Below are 14786 nucleotides of genomic sequence, written 5' to 3'. Positions count from 1 at the left end.
CTGGGGGGACCCGGCTCCCCAAAGCTCATGTGGCCCCTATTTTATTTATGAGTATACAATATTTGGTATAATTTGAGTGCAATTTGTCTTAAAATCTTCATATATATACCTTCTGCATCTGAATGCCCCCCCCCCCAAAATTTACAGAAAAATCGGCGCTCTTGCATACTATAGTAATATTTTCTAGTACTGTATACTTTATGAATACTCTATATACATTATTTATAAGTAGCTGTCGTGCCACTGCTTATTAAAATTTTACAATCAAGTAATACTAGAAATCCTATTCTAAAAATACACAAATCACACTTATCTTCTGTAAGTTCGCCACCTGTCTAAGTTGGCCACTTTTCGATGGAACCGATGGTGGCTAACATAGACAGGTTTCACTGTACTATGGCTGAAATCAACTCAGATATATTTCATTTTCCTTTAGAAAAAAGTGAATCTTTGAGTTTTACGTCCCACCGTTATGCCGGTTAGGCTAAAGGAGATGGTGATTATGAGTAATGAATGAAATGGAGGAAACGGAAGAACCCCAAGGAAAGCCACACACACGGTGGTTCTTCACCACAAGGTTCACTTGGCCTTGGCTGGGATGAAATCTGGGACTCCAAGCATTAGAGGTGAACGCTCTACGACAGCCACCACTACCCCCTTTAGAAAAACGTATGATGGGTATGAGGAGGTATTAAAGTCTAGACTTTGACTAGTAGTAGGACTGATTCGGTAGAAAATAGAGTTACTAATGCTATATCTATATCTATATCTATCTATCTATCTATCTATCTATCTATCTATATATATATATATACAGAGTGCGGCACGTTAAACCGGTCCGTAAAGTGAACACATAAAATGAAATGTAATGTATTGAATATGACTACTCACCTTCACAGCAGGTGCTGAAAGTGTTCTCCGCCCACTTCAACACACATGTGAGCATGATTGAGGAGATTCATATATACCCTTGTCAGTTCTTGTGTTGTAATGCTATTGGTGACATCCTGGATCCTGGTCTTGAGTTCTTCAATTGTGTGTGGATTTGTTTCGTATACTCTTCCCTTTAACAGTCCCCATAAGTAAAAGTCACACGTGGAGAAGTCTGGTGACCGAGGAGGCCACAAGCCTTTGCTGATTGTCCTCTCTGGTGTAAACATCTCATGCACAAGGGACAATGATGCAGCTGATGTGTGGCATGTTGCACCGTCCTGCTGAAAGTAACATAACTGACGCTCCTCTTCGGTCAAGTGTGTATAAAACTCCTCCAGGATTCCCATATACACGTCACTGTTCACTGTCGTCTCAAATAATATGGGCCCAATAACGCGTGTGGCGGAAATGGCACACCAAACACCAATCTTCTCATCATGCGAGGGTACCTGCTGGATTGCGTGTGGATTTTCTGTCGACCAATACCGGTTGTTTTGGGAATTTACGTACCCAGACAGGTGGAACCACGCCTCGTCACTCATGATGAGCATTAGTGGATCCAAGAAACCACTGGCAACATTGCTCAACAGCCATGAACAGAAATGCACCCTCTTCTGCAGGTCAGGCTCCTTCAGTTCTTGCACAACACTTATCCGGTATGGTTTTAATTTCAATCCCCTTAAAACACGTCTGCAACTTCTCTCACTCGATTGAACCTGTTGACTCAATCTCCTGGTTGACTTTCGAGGACTTCTTGTCATTATCTCCTCCACCTGCATCTTTAATTCAGGTGTGCAGACAGATGGTCGTCTGTTCCTGGGAGCATTTTGAACCGATCCTGTACGCCGCCATTTTTCAACCAATTCCTGAATGGTGCTTTTTTGCTGGCACAGAACGTCCTGGAAATTTCTCCCGAAACAAATTCTTTGTTTTCACAAAAGATCCAGTGAGAATGAACCCTTCAACAATGGCAACACGCTCGGGTATCGAATACGGCATTATCACACACTGACACTCACCCGGCTTAACACAAGGAGGCCTTTTTCTCAACTGGTTTCGACAAGTTTCACTGCCTGCGGCTGCACGTGACTGCTGCAGGTCACGTAAGTCGACCCGACCTCGACACGCCATCTCTTGGTAGGAAGGTAGATTATTTAAGTGTTGCCAAAAACACAATATATATCAGTTGTCAGATATCAGAATAAAATAATAAGGATGTTGCAGGGTTTAATGTGTTAAACGTGGGTTGGCTTTGAGGAACTTGTAATAAAGTGATCCAGATACTTAAGTCTGGGCTTTGACTACTAGTAGGCCTACCTTCTCAATAGAAAGTAGGCTATATGACTAATGTCATATAGAAATTATCAGACATCAGAATAAAATATTAAGAATGTTACAGAGTTCAAGTCTTAAGCCTGTCATTATACTTGCAGACCAATACGCATCAAATGAATCTCTTTCTTATTTTATTTATTAAGAACAAAATAACAACTTATAATCAAAAGAAAGCTTAGTAAATAAGAAAGAGATTTCTTTGAGTGTTGGTCTGCAAACAAGACGACGGTACTAAGAAGCAAGGCCTAAATATATCTGAGTATGATGAATTCGTAAAAAAAAAAAAAAAAAGTCACAAACCAGAATCACGAATCCTGTTAAGCAAGCAAATTCTATTATGTAAGTATTCATGCAGTGATGAATTGTCCGGCCTATAAGAAAAATTTGGTTCCAAAATTTCCAGGGCGAAAATTAGGCCTACTGTCTCCCATGCTTCACATATTAAACTTATAATATCCCTGTTTTATTCTGATACCTGATAACTGCTATACGACATTAGTAACTCTACTTTCTACTGAGTTATAAGGCCTATTTGTAATTGTAGTAGAAGGCTAGATTTTAATATCCAGGGCATTTTGTTACAAGTTCCTTAAGGTCCGTCCACGTTTAATACAACTCAACCTCTCAACGACCTTATTATTTTTTTTATACCTGATAAGTCATATGCAATAGTAGCTCCACTTTACGCTTAGGAAGTAGCCAAAGTCTAAATTTCAATTTTTGGTGCATTTTATTACAAGTCCCTCAATGGAGCTTATGTTTGCTATCAGTGAGCTTTTGTCCGCTCCTGTAATATAAGACTGCCGGTGAGCTTATGTCCGGTGAGCTTTGTATTACCTTATTTATCCTAACTTATTGTTTATTTAGTATATGAAAGTAACTGTGAGTGTGAGGGAGTCGATTGAGAATGATGGTGGCAGGGGGAGTCGATTGAGGGTGAGAGTGGCTGAGCGTATCGATTGGGTCGGACGAGGGAGCCGATGTACTATTTGTAATGTGTTATATTTATCCACTTGAAGAATGTGTGACATTTGAGGGTGTTTTTGGAAATAGAAATGTTTTCTTCATAGTTTTTTATGAGTGGTGTTTGAGGCTGGCATTTGTATTTGTTGTTTTAGTAACAAATTCCATGACCCCCTTCTTTTTACATAAAGATCGTACAGTAAGGAAACCTTTTGAACTTCCGAGATAGGAAATTTATATACTAACAACTAATGAAACTATGCGTTTATAAAAATGTTGGGCGAAATATGCATTATTTTATTTGTACACAGCAAAAAAATCAGGTGTTGAAACAACACAAAATGACTACCACTTTAGCATGTTACTTGTGTGTCAATTCAACACCAAGCACATCGCCTTCAGAGTATATCAGAAATACCTCGTTACTGGCTGTGAGTATTTGCAATGTTTTTTATTGTTTGGTATGAGCAAAGCTTTGCGAAATATATTTTGCATTTATGACAAATAACTAATAACATTCTATGTTTTCTGTAATCAGTCACAATAACATTGTTGTAAACCTGTGAATCATCTGACAACAGTTACATAGATAGAAGTGCTTCCATCTGTTTTCTTTATCTGTTGTTCTTGTGTCTTAGCACGTATGAACAGAAGATGGCAGAACTGTTGCTTATGTAACTTTTGTCAGACGAATCACAGGCTACAACAATATTATTGTGAATGATTACAGAAAACATAGAACATTATTCGTTACTTGGCATAAGTGCCAAATATATTTCGCAAAGCTTTGATCATATTAAACGATAAATGCCAATGCAAATTCTCCCAGGTAGTAACGAGCTATTTATGATGTGCTCGGAAGGCGATGTGCTTGGTGCTCATACTTTCCCAGAGTTCTGCTCTGAAGCGCCACCACTTGCATGGTGACGAGTTTTGTTATAACCTTCCTTTTCCACATCCTGGGCTTCTCTCACTGCCTCTTTCTCGAAAACCGTCTGTGAGACTCATCAAGCCAAGGGCAGCTGGTTTTACAGATCGAGTCAGGGGACCTGTCCCCCCCTGGACAACTATCCAAACGGGTTGTCCCACCTTCATTATCTTCATCAGCTCCACTACATCTCTCATATATTCATTGTACTGCCTTACGACATTCCAGCACACACCGATTTCTTGCGATGGGAGATTCAGATGCTCCTCCTGGATCCTTAGGGGAAGGACGCCATTCTGGCTTACCCCCTGTTTTCGTCACTCCGTCTGCTTCAACCACGAAGGTGGTCAAAAGAAAGGATAAGGGCAAGGACAACAATCGCAGTCGGGCAGTTCAACTGCATCCACTGCTTCAAATGTGTCTACTCGATCCAGGTCTCCAAGGCAGCATCAACTCTACTCTGAAACTATCAAACAACCTCACCATCAGGCCAAGAAACCGCACAGAGACAATACTTCAGAACCTTCTGACATGGAAACCGGAAACATGAGCACTCCTATTATTCCTCAATTTCAACAATCGAACATAAACCAACCTCCTAAACCTATACTTCACTCCTTCCTTCTCCAGCATTTCGACACTAAATACAGTAACGAAAAGTTCATTACCCTACAACTTCGGAAATATCTTCCAAGTATACCACTTACAGAAGTAATCAAAACTAGAAATGGTTATATCCTAAAATCCACAGATCCACAGTTTGCCATCACAGTTAGGAATAAGGCTTCTTTCGAAATCTTTGGAAAGAATGCTACCATTACCACTCTTTCTGCTGCACGTCAGAAGCAACCACCGCCACCTAGACGTCCACCTTTCCTGTCTGTCGTCATCCGAGGGGTCGACCCATCCTATTCTGACAATGAGATACAGGAAGAACTCCAACTCGCAGGTCACACCATCCATAAAGTCATGCGTATACGTAACAATGCTGGGCAGACATATATGGTACGTGTACTCACTGCCTCACAAAATACCATAGATTCATTGCTCACTACTGGCGCTTACATCTATTATCGTCGGCACAGGGTCGAACCCTCACGCTCGCCTGCTCCTCTTCCTGTGCGTTGCGAAAATTGTCAAACTTACAGTGATCATAGCACAGATAGTTGCAAGAATCCACCAGTCTGTGGTTATTGTGCAGGCCCTCATCAAACACGCACTTGTCGAAATCTCGAACGGCCACCCGAATGTCCAACCTGCCACGACCAACATCCGGCCTACAGCTATAAGTGCAAGAATAAACCACAGCCTGACCAACAACACCCACATTTAGTAGTTCCACTCCGTATCCCAGACTCTTCACCTCCTCCCAGCCAACAAACTACCGATCCAGTTACCATTCAACAACTACTTCAATTTCTAACTCTCGGTTTACAGAACATCCATCCCTTTCAGCGCAATCACATTCTACAGCAACTCACCAAGGCCGCTAAATCTGTTTTCAACGTTAACTTCTACGCCACTTATACGAACAACTACGTCCATTTCCATACAACTCCACAAGAAACAGCCGTTTAACTCTGTACATTATGGATTTAGTCTTTCTCTTCCTAAATATCCGCTCTCTACCCAAGAATAAAACTCTATTTGAAGCACTTTTACTTGAAGAACAAGTCTCAGCCTTCTTGCTGAACGAAACATTTCTTACGAAAACCACCTCCTGTAACATTCCTCGTTATACGCTTGTACGTCGCGACAACACAGCACCAGCATTACGGGCAAATGGGGGCGTAGCAATTGGATTTCGAAATCACATACCTCATCGCAATCACATTTGTTCCATTCCTCACCTCCCAGAGCATATAATCACTACCTTATATTTCAAGTCTATCATGATCACCTTCGCTACTATTTACGTTCGCCCAGGTCATCCTATTCCACTCGCATTTTTTAGTCACATCTCTCACACCTATAAACATTATATCATCCTCGCTGACATCAACTATCATAGTCGCACTCCTGTTGAACGCACACAATTCTCAGATCATATAACCACGCACACCACTGGCATTCTACACATTCCTCCGACTCCTACTAGACCTGTATCAAATACCACCCCTGACATTGCTATCACTTCAAATACACTTGCTGCTAAGATCACCCTTACAGTCCTGAACCTACTCGGTAGTGATCATGCCCCGATCAAGCTCTCATATCATATGGGCACTGCTCGACCTCACGATGCACCTCCGCCAATTCGAACTCCACGTTTCGACAAAGCTGATTGGGATCATTACCGCGACTATCTTACCACTGCCGTAGCTCATTTGCACCCTCCCACTACATCAGATGAGCTTTACACACATATTGAAACGATCACCTCAGAAATCACCCATGCATCAGAACTGTATATTCCTACCACCAGTTCCACCCCTTATCAGCCTAAATTACCTCCGCATTACCTCACTCACATCAAACGTTCCCGGCAAGCTTATCGAGAATACATAAGAACACAAAACCCCGAGGCTCTTCAACTTCACCATCAACTGCAACGTTCAGTCAAAAACTACATTCAAGCATACAAACGCCGTCAATGGATCAAAGCCTGTAATAACCTTACTGACCATGCACACCTTTCACGTTATTGGAAACGTCTCAATGCACTCTGTGGCGAGTACAGCAAAACCCCATATCCTCCCATCATCGACAACAGTCACGCACCATCTGATCAAGCTAAAGCAAACGCCTTTGCTGACTATCTACAAGACATTTTCACACCATCCCGTCATCATCACATTTTTGCTCATCCAGTCGATCATGTCAACACCGCACATCCTATCCTTCAACCAAACCTTAATCATATTTTGCCGCAGCATGAACTCACAACTCCAATCACTGTTACAGACATCACAACAGTCGTGCAGCATAAACGAAACTCTGCTCCTGGGTTTGATTCCATCACATATCGTCATATCAAAGAAAGTCCTATTTCTCTACTTATTCTTCTAGCCTCTATTTACACTTTTATTCTCAGAACTGGCTTTTCCCCCGCTGAATGGAAGATGTCCAAAACCCTCATGTTTCCGAAACCAAACAAACCTCCTAGCGCAGTCTCTTCCTACCGACCTATACAACTTACTTCCACTTTCTGCAAAATTCTTGAGCGCATCCTTGTCAACAGACTTTATCTATACCTCCACGCACGTCATCTCATTCCTTCTTTTCAAGCCGGATTCCGCCCGTCTTATTCCATTAACGATCAGCTTCAACGTCTAACCACTCTCATTACAAATCACTATAATTCCGTTCGTCCATCCTGCCTTGTTCTGTTCGACCTAGGAAAAGCATTCAATAAAGTCTGGCACCTTGCACTTATTTTCAAACTCATCAAGCTTAAATTGCCCATGTCTTACATTCGCTTCATTTTTCACTTCTTGGCATGCCGTATCACATATGTTAATATCAACAACCATCTATCACATCCTATCTTCCTAAATTCTGGTGTCCCACAAGGCTCAGCTCTGTCCCCTTTGCTGTATTTACTGTTTGTTTCCGATTTTCCTTCTCTTCCAGAAAACGTGTATACTTTCCAATATGCAGATGATACAGCCTTCCTTGCCCTTGGTCGCACCATCAACAATATCAACCTCATCTTACAAGAATCTATTAATCGTTTTTCGCACTGGTGTCATAAATGGCACCTTACCATAAATGCTTCGAAAACACAGGCCATAGTATTTCTGCCGCCACACAAACGCTCCAAGACCCACAGAAATCCATCACTTCTTTCTCTAAAAATTCAAGATACAGCGATCCGTCCATCAAAAACTGTTACTTACCTTGGTATTGTTTTTGACCACCATCTCACCTGGCTTCCTCATCTTAATTACACCAAAACCAAAGTATATAATCGTCTGAATCTCCTTAAACGTCTCACTGGCACTACCTGGGGCCCCACCTCAACCATGGTTCTCAACACATATAAAGCATTTCTCCGCCCTGTCCTTACATACGGTTTCACCGCTTGGCTCTCAGCTCCTACCTCGTACTACTACAAACTTGCAACATTTTAACGTCATGCCTTCTGCATTGCCTACCGCATTTCTCTTCCCAGTCCGACTAGATACCTATATTCACTCATTACTTTCCCTACATTACTTTACCACCTCGAATCTCTTCGCCTCAAGTTCATCACTGTCCGATATATGCAGCAGCAACCACTTCTACTCGCCACTATGCACTACCTTGCCAATTCATCTGCTCGCCCTCGATATTACCATCTCCCTCTAAATTTGCTGTTTACATTATACTGTTATACCTTACCACCAAATCATCCCGACCTAGCACTATTGCAGGATCATCGATTGCATGTCCATCTTCCTCATATTTTTCCCTCGCATCAAGCACAGTGATTACCCTCTGTACCTAACAGGGCTTCCCTCGTCTTCATTGGCCTAGCGTCGCCCCTAGGCAGAAGATAACCCGCATTTGTTCTGCTAACATTCCCTACGTGTTGTGGCGTCATCTGCACTCATTCCATCCCTCATGATCATCTCTGCAATAAAATACTTTTAATCCACTAGTTCAGTAATCTATAATGTATGTATGGTATGTATTTTCCTATGTCTTGTGTACCCTTTGCCTCACTAATGATTATGGTCGCAAAGACCATAATGACCTGACATCTGTAGTAATTGTTAAATAAAGAAAGTCTCATAGCCCAACGCCCGTCATTCCACATCCATATAATTCCTATGCAACCCTTCCCTTAAAGAGGGTGTAGCCCTCTACAGGGTAGCTAGCCTGCGGGCTAGCATTAAAAAAAAGGCTTGGTGCTGAATTAAAACACAAGTAACACGCTAAAGTGGAGTCATTTTGTGTTGTTTCAACACCTCATTTTTTACAGTGTAGGTTTTATAGATCCCAACAAACAAGAGTAGCACTTAAGAAACCTACTCTGAAACAATGGTATGTCGTTTGCCATAACTCGATTTTGGTGTTGTTTGTGACAATATTTTAATTGAGGATATATTAGTTCCTATTCCAAAAAAGATTTGCATATATCTGACGAAACAGCCAAATGTTGCGGGGCACTTAAATTCGTATTGATTTCTTGCGAATAAGTGGTGAGTGTTCTCGCCTTAGGGAAAACCGAATAACCCTTCGTCCTGTAATGACTCGGAAATTTCTTTGAATTTAGTGCAGGTGTCTTCTGTGATACGTAAAAATAATAACTTTTACACATAAAAGTGACATTTGTATTCAAACTTTAAAAAGTGTGTCAAAGATTTTTCCACATAGGAAATATATACCACATAGACCTATTACAAAGGGTATTCTTGCTGGAATTTTTAACGAAATTCACTAAACTAATTTCGTGTAAATAACTAACTGAATCCCTTACACAAATCTTATATATCTACATGTAAAGGAATCTTTATTCAAATTTTATCTGAACATATTCATGGTAATATTAAGCGTGGATTAGCCAATGATTTAAGTAAATAGTAATAGGTATTATTTTGAAAGGTGGGAGATGACTACGAATTTCGATTCATCGGTTTTTAACTTAGAAATCGGTAGCGCCCTCAAAACAATGGAACTCAAATTTTTCTTTCCAATTCCAGCCTCTTTATCTACATGGCGGCGTATCAGAGCGGAATAAGTTTGCTAGTTCTTCCTTTATATTTCCTGAGCTCCTAATGCTACTCACGTCAGTGTTTCTTCCAGATACACTTCGCGGGTGGAGTTGGGGCAAAGTCCGCGGAACTAAGATAAATTATAAATTGCGAACATATGTTACTTTTGTGAACGTTGTTTTAGGAGATAGTGTCCCAGTGCAGCCCTTAACATTATGATGTTGCTCCCTCAAAATTCTCTTGAAGAAAGACTGATCCTACCAAAATAGAATATTTGTAAGTACTCATACTCAATGTCACGTACATTCACAGATAAATCAGATTTCTCATTTGCACACTCACTTTTATCCAAAATTTTGAATTATTTTACTCCTCAAAGTTAATTTGCTTACGGCAGATTAGGCTTTGAGATTCCTAATCAACAGCAGGCTGAAAATTAAGTGTTTTTAAAAATTATTCCTCATCACATGAGGGGAAAAGGTTAGCGGAGGACCGTGGAGCATGGAAGCTTCTCAGCTGCGGCAAGTGACCTGCCAATAAAGGCAGAATACGTATGATGATGATGACATGAGGGGAAATCTCAAAGAAGGAAGCTGGTAATTTTCTTCAAATTTCCTAAATACTGATCAGATTCTGATTACCATCATGCCTACTTCACAAAACTCGATAAATTTACTGATATGAAGCCATATCTTTTTTTTGTACTGAAAAAATATTATTTTCGAGCATCTTCTATCTAAGAGGTCAGAAACATGTTATATTTAAGTTTTATCATTGAATGCCACAGCAGTAGATAGGCATACTCTTTCCAAATCGGATGCTTTGGCCCGGTAAGGGATGTCACTTCAAACGATCGTTTTCATCATCGAGACTTATAGTTTAATCTGGCGTAGAAACTCATTTTAGGATCTAGTCTCCATGATTTCTACCCGAAATACGAAGATGATTATGTAGAAAATTAGGGAGCTTTAAGTACTTCCTGTTCATTATCGTATTAAGTTTATCTCACCTCTTCTTTCTCATAACATTCAATGTATTTTTTCTTCAGAGAAAAGTAAAAACATCAAACTTAAATGCTTAATAATAATCAATTTATAAGAACTAGCAATGCTTTTAATTAATATAAACTTACCTCCAAACTAAATTCTTTTTTCTTGTACAGAAGAAATGGTGTGATGACCAGTGGGAAGTCATGTGATTCAGATTCCAAATTAATATAGAGATTCGCCTTTCATAAACTTCGTTAAACTTTATCAATCAACAAAGCTTAATTAAGCTGAACGTACGTAACTTATGCATCCACTGTAAACGTTTATTTACAGATAATTCTCTCGAAAATGGTTTGAGTTATGTTGACCAAATTTAGCGCGATCATAGTGATCGTGCGTGTGGTTTCAAAATTAACTGGATACAAGTCCCATTTAAGGGGTGTATGTCAATTTGACACCGAACAATTTGCACCAAATTTCCTTAAACCGGAAAATGTGCTACCTCCATTCTGGGCAATTTGCCGAACTTAGGTAATTTTGCCACCAAAATATTAGCATGTAGGTAATTCCATCTCCGGAAATTTTAACACAGTAATTTCGTCATCGGTAAATTTATCACCATAGTATTAGCATATAGGAAACTTTGTCACGGTTATTTTTTTCCACATTGTTGAACTAAGTACAGACGAAGTAAACGACCAAAACAGCTTACTTTATCTTAATCAAACTTGGAAAACTCAGTTGGTGTTATATTATTTCAATTTATCCCCACATCCATATTAATTTATGTATCTGTATAAAAAGGATGTGTACGATAGGAATGGTATAGAAACGAGATGGAACTCAATACACTCTAGGTCTCGTCTCGAGTCAAAAAACATCGTATCAGTCTCGGTGTCGTTTCGATCAATATATGAAGCTCCTTCTTAACTAAGCGGTTAGCGTACGCAGGGCCGTCCTCGGTTACTAACGAGGGCGGTGGACAAGTCAATCAAAAGGGCGTCCATCAAACGTGAATACGTTCTATATATTAAATATACTCCATAGTTCTGGATAATCACAATAACATTTTAAAACATTTTTCTGACCAGAACAAAATGAATTATTTAATAACTATACTATTTTTGTTACAGTTTCAAGGATCTAACGTCCTCTTCATCAGACATTGAGAAAAGACAGATGACAGCAAATCTTATATCTTCCTCAGCCGTCAGTTAGCATTTTCCTGACTACTTCTGGTCAGAAAAATGTTTTAAAATGTTCTATATACGTATATACAGTGATGAAAATTTTCCGATTCATAAAAACACTCCACTTATTCCTACATCGTTGTCTAGTTAAGATGTGAGGTGGAAATTTTTCATCTATATTTTTCCGGAAAATTTTCCGTTAACAAATATCAGTGATTAAGTAACAATTCGTCAGTATTCATAAAATTGATTGAATTCATATATAGAAACGTTAAAAAGTGAAAGATCGTTGAAAGAATCTGAAAATTTCCATGACTCAGACAATTTTCAGTACGATGTAAGAACTAGTGGAACAATTTTCCATGAATCGAAAAGTTGTTTGTCCTGTACAATGAAAATTTTCCGGAAAATTTTCCGATTCATAAAAACACTCCACTTATTCCTACATCGTTGTCTAGTTAAGATGTGAGGTGGAAATTTTTCTTCTATATTTTTCCGGAAAATTTTCCGTTAACAAATATCAGTGATTAAGTAACAATTCGTCAGTATTCATAAAATTGATTGAATTCATATATAGAAACGTTAAAAAGTGAAAGATCTTTGAAAGAATCTGAAAATTTACATGGCTCAGACAATTTTCAGTGCGATGTAAGAACTAGTGGAACAATTTTTCATGAATCGAAAAATTCTGTCCTGTACAATGAAAATTTTCCGGAAAATTTTCCGATTCATAAAAACATTCTCCACTTATTCCTATATCGTTGTCTAGTTAAGATGTGTGGAAAATTTTCTTCTATATTTTTCCGGAAAATTTTCCGTTCTTAACAAATATCATTGATTAAGTAACAATTCGTCAGTATTCATAAAATTGATTGAATTCATATATAGAAATGTTAAAAAGTGAAAGATCGTTTAAAGAATCTGAAAATTTTCATGGCTTAGACAATTTTCAGTACGATGTAGGAACTAGTGGAACAATTTTTCATTAATCGAAAAGTTGTCTGTCCTGTACAGTGATGAAAATTTTCCGGAAAATTTTCCGATTCATAAAAATATATTCCACTTATTCCTACATCGTTGTTTAGTCGAGATGAGAATTGGAAAATTTTCCTCTATATTTTTCCGGACATTTTTCTGTTAACAAATATCAGTAATTAAGTAACAATTCGTCAGTATTCATAAAATTGATTGAATTCATATATACAAATGTTAAAAAGTGAAAGATCGTTTAAAGAATTAGAAAACTTTCATGGCTTAGACAATTTTCAGTATTATGTAGGAACAAGTGGAACAATTTTTCATGAATCGAAAAATTGTGTCCTCTACAGTGATGAAAATTTTCCGGGAAATTTTCCGATTCGTAAAAATATACTCCACTTATTCCTACTTCGTTGTTTAGCCGTGATGTGGGGTGGAGAATTTTCTTCTATAATTTTCCGGAAATTTTTCCGTTCTTAACAAATAGCAATGATCAAGTAACAATTCGTCAGTATACATAAAATTGATTGAATTCATATATAGAAATGTTAGAAAGTGAAAGATCGTTTAAAAAAATCTGAAACTTTTCATGGCTCTCACAATTTTCAGTACTATGTAAGAACAAGTGGAACAATTTTTCATGAATCGAAAAATTGTGTCCTCTACAGTGATGAAAATTTTCCGGGAAATTTTGAAACGGAAAATTTTCCGATTCGTAAAAGAATAGTCCACTTATTCCTACATCGTTGATGTGAGGTGAAAAATGTTCTTCTATAGAGAGAGAAAAAAACTGTGGTAAAAGTTTATTTCCCAACTTGAAATACAAAATTTTCCGGTTCCCGAAAGCTAATTGGAAAATTATAATTTGTTACTGACTAACTTTCCTCTACCGAAATTCAATTTTGTAGCTCTATGTGCAGTTAAATATAGTGGAAAATTTTCCACCTAACATCACTATACATAATATCCAAATTTTTCAGGCCTATGAAAAGTGTTTTCCACTTGTTTCTACATCGTGATGAAAATTTTCCGATCTATGAAAATTCCTCTCACTTGTTTCTACAGAGCAATAAAACTTTCCGATTCAGAAAACAGTTGTTTTACTTCTTGCTTCGAAATGATGAAAACTTTCCGACTCATAAAAAATTCTTCAATTTTTCCATATAAGGCAGGAAATATTTCGATTCATGAACAATTGTTTAACTTGTTCCTACATAGTACTGAAAATTGTCTGAGCCATGAAAATTTTCAGATTCTTTAAACGATCTTTCAGTTTTTAACATTTCTATACATGAATTCAATCAATTTTCTGTTTGCTGAGGAATTGTTACTTGATTACTGATATTTTTTAAAAACGGAAAATTTTTCGAAAAAATATAGCGGAAAATTTTCCGCCTCACATCACTATATATATATATATATATATATATATATATATATATATATATATATATATATATATATATATATATATATATATATGTGTGTGTGTGTGTGTGTGTGTGTGTGTGTGTGTGTGTAACTTAATGTAGTAAACGTCGCGGGGGGATTGATTACTGTACCCGACATAAAATATAAAATGCAAAGTATAGACCAATCTGGGTGTAGAAAAATAGCCATACTCAAGAACAAAATGTCGAATCGAAATGGGGCGAAAGGGAATTTCCATTACTTTTAGTCATAATGTTAGATTCCATGAGTGTGTAATCGGATATGGTGCAGTGGCGGTACAAGAGTTACTCCCAAAGAAACTGGAATATTCCTTCGAACGTTGAATGAGGAAAATGAACAACAGTCAAGTGCAAGATTTCAACAATCAAAAGTAATAGTA

Source organism: Thermobia domestica, chromosome 15, assembly GCF_964235325.1.
Source record: "Thermobia domestica chromosome 15, izTheDome1.hap1.1, whole genome shotgun sequence".
Lineage (NCBI taxonomy): Eukaryota > Metazoa > Arthropoda > Insecta > Zygentoma > Lepismatidae > Thermobia > Thermobia domestica.
This window is presented reverse-complemented; position numbering follows the sequence as displayed.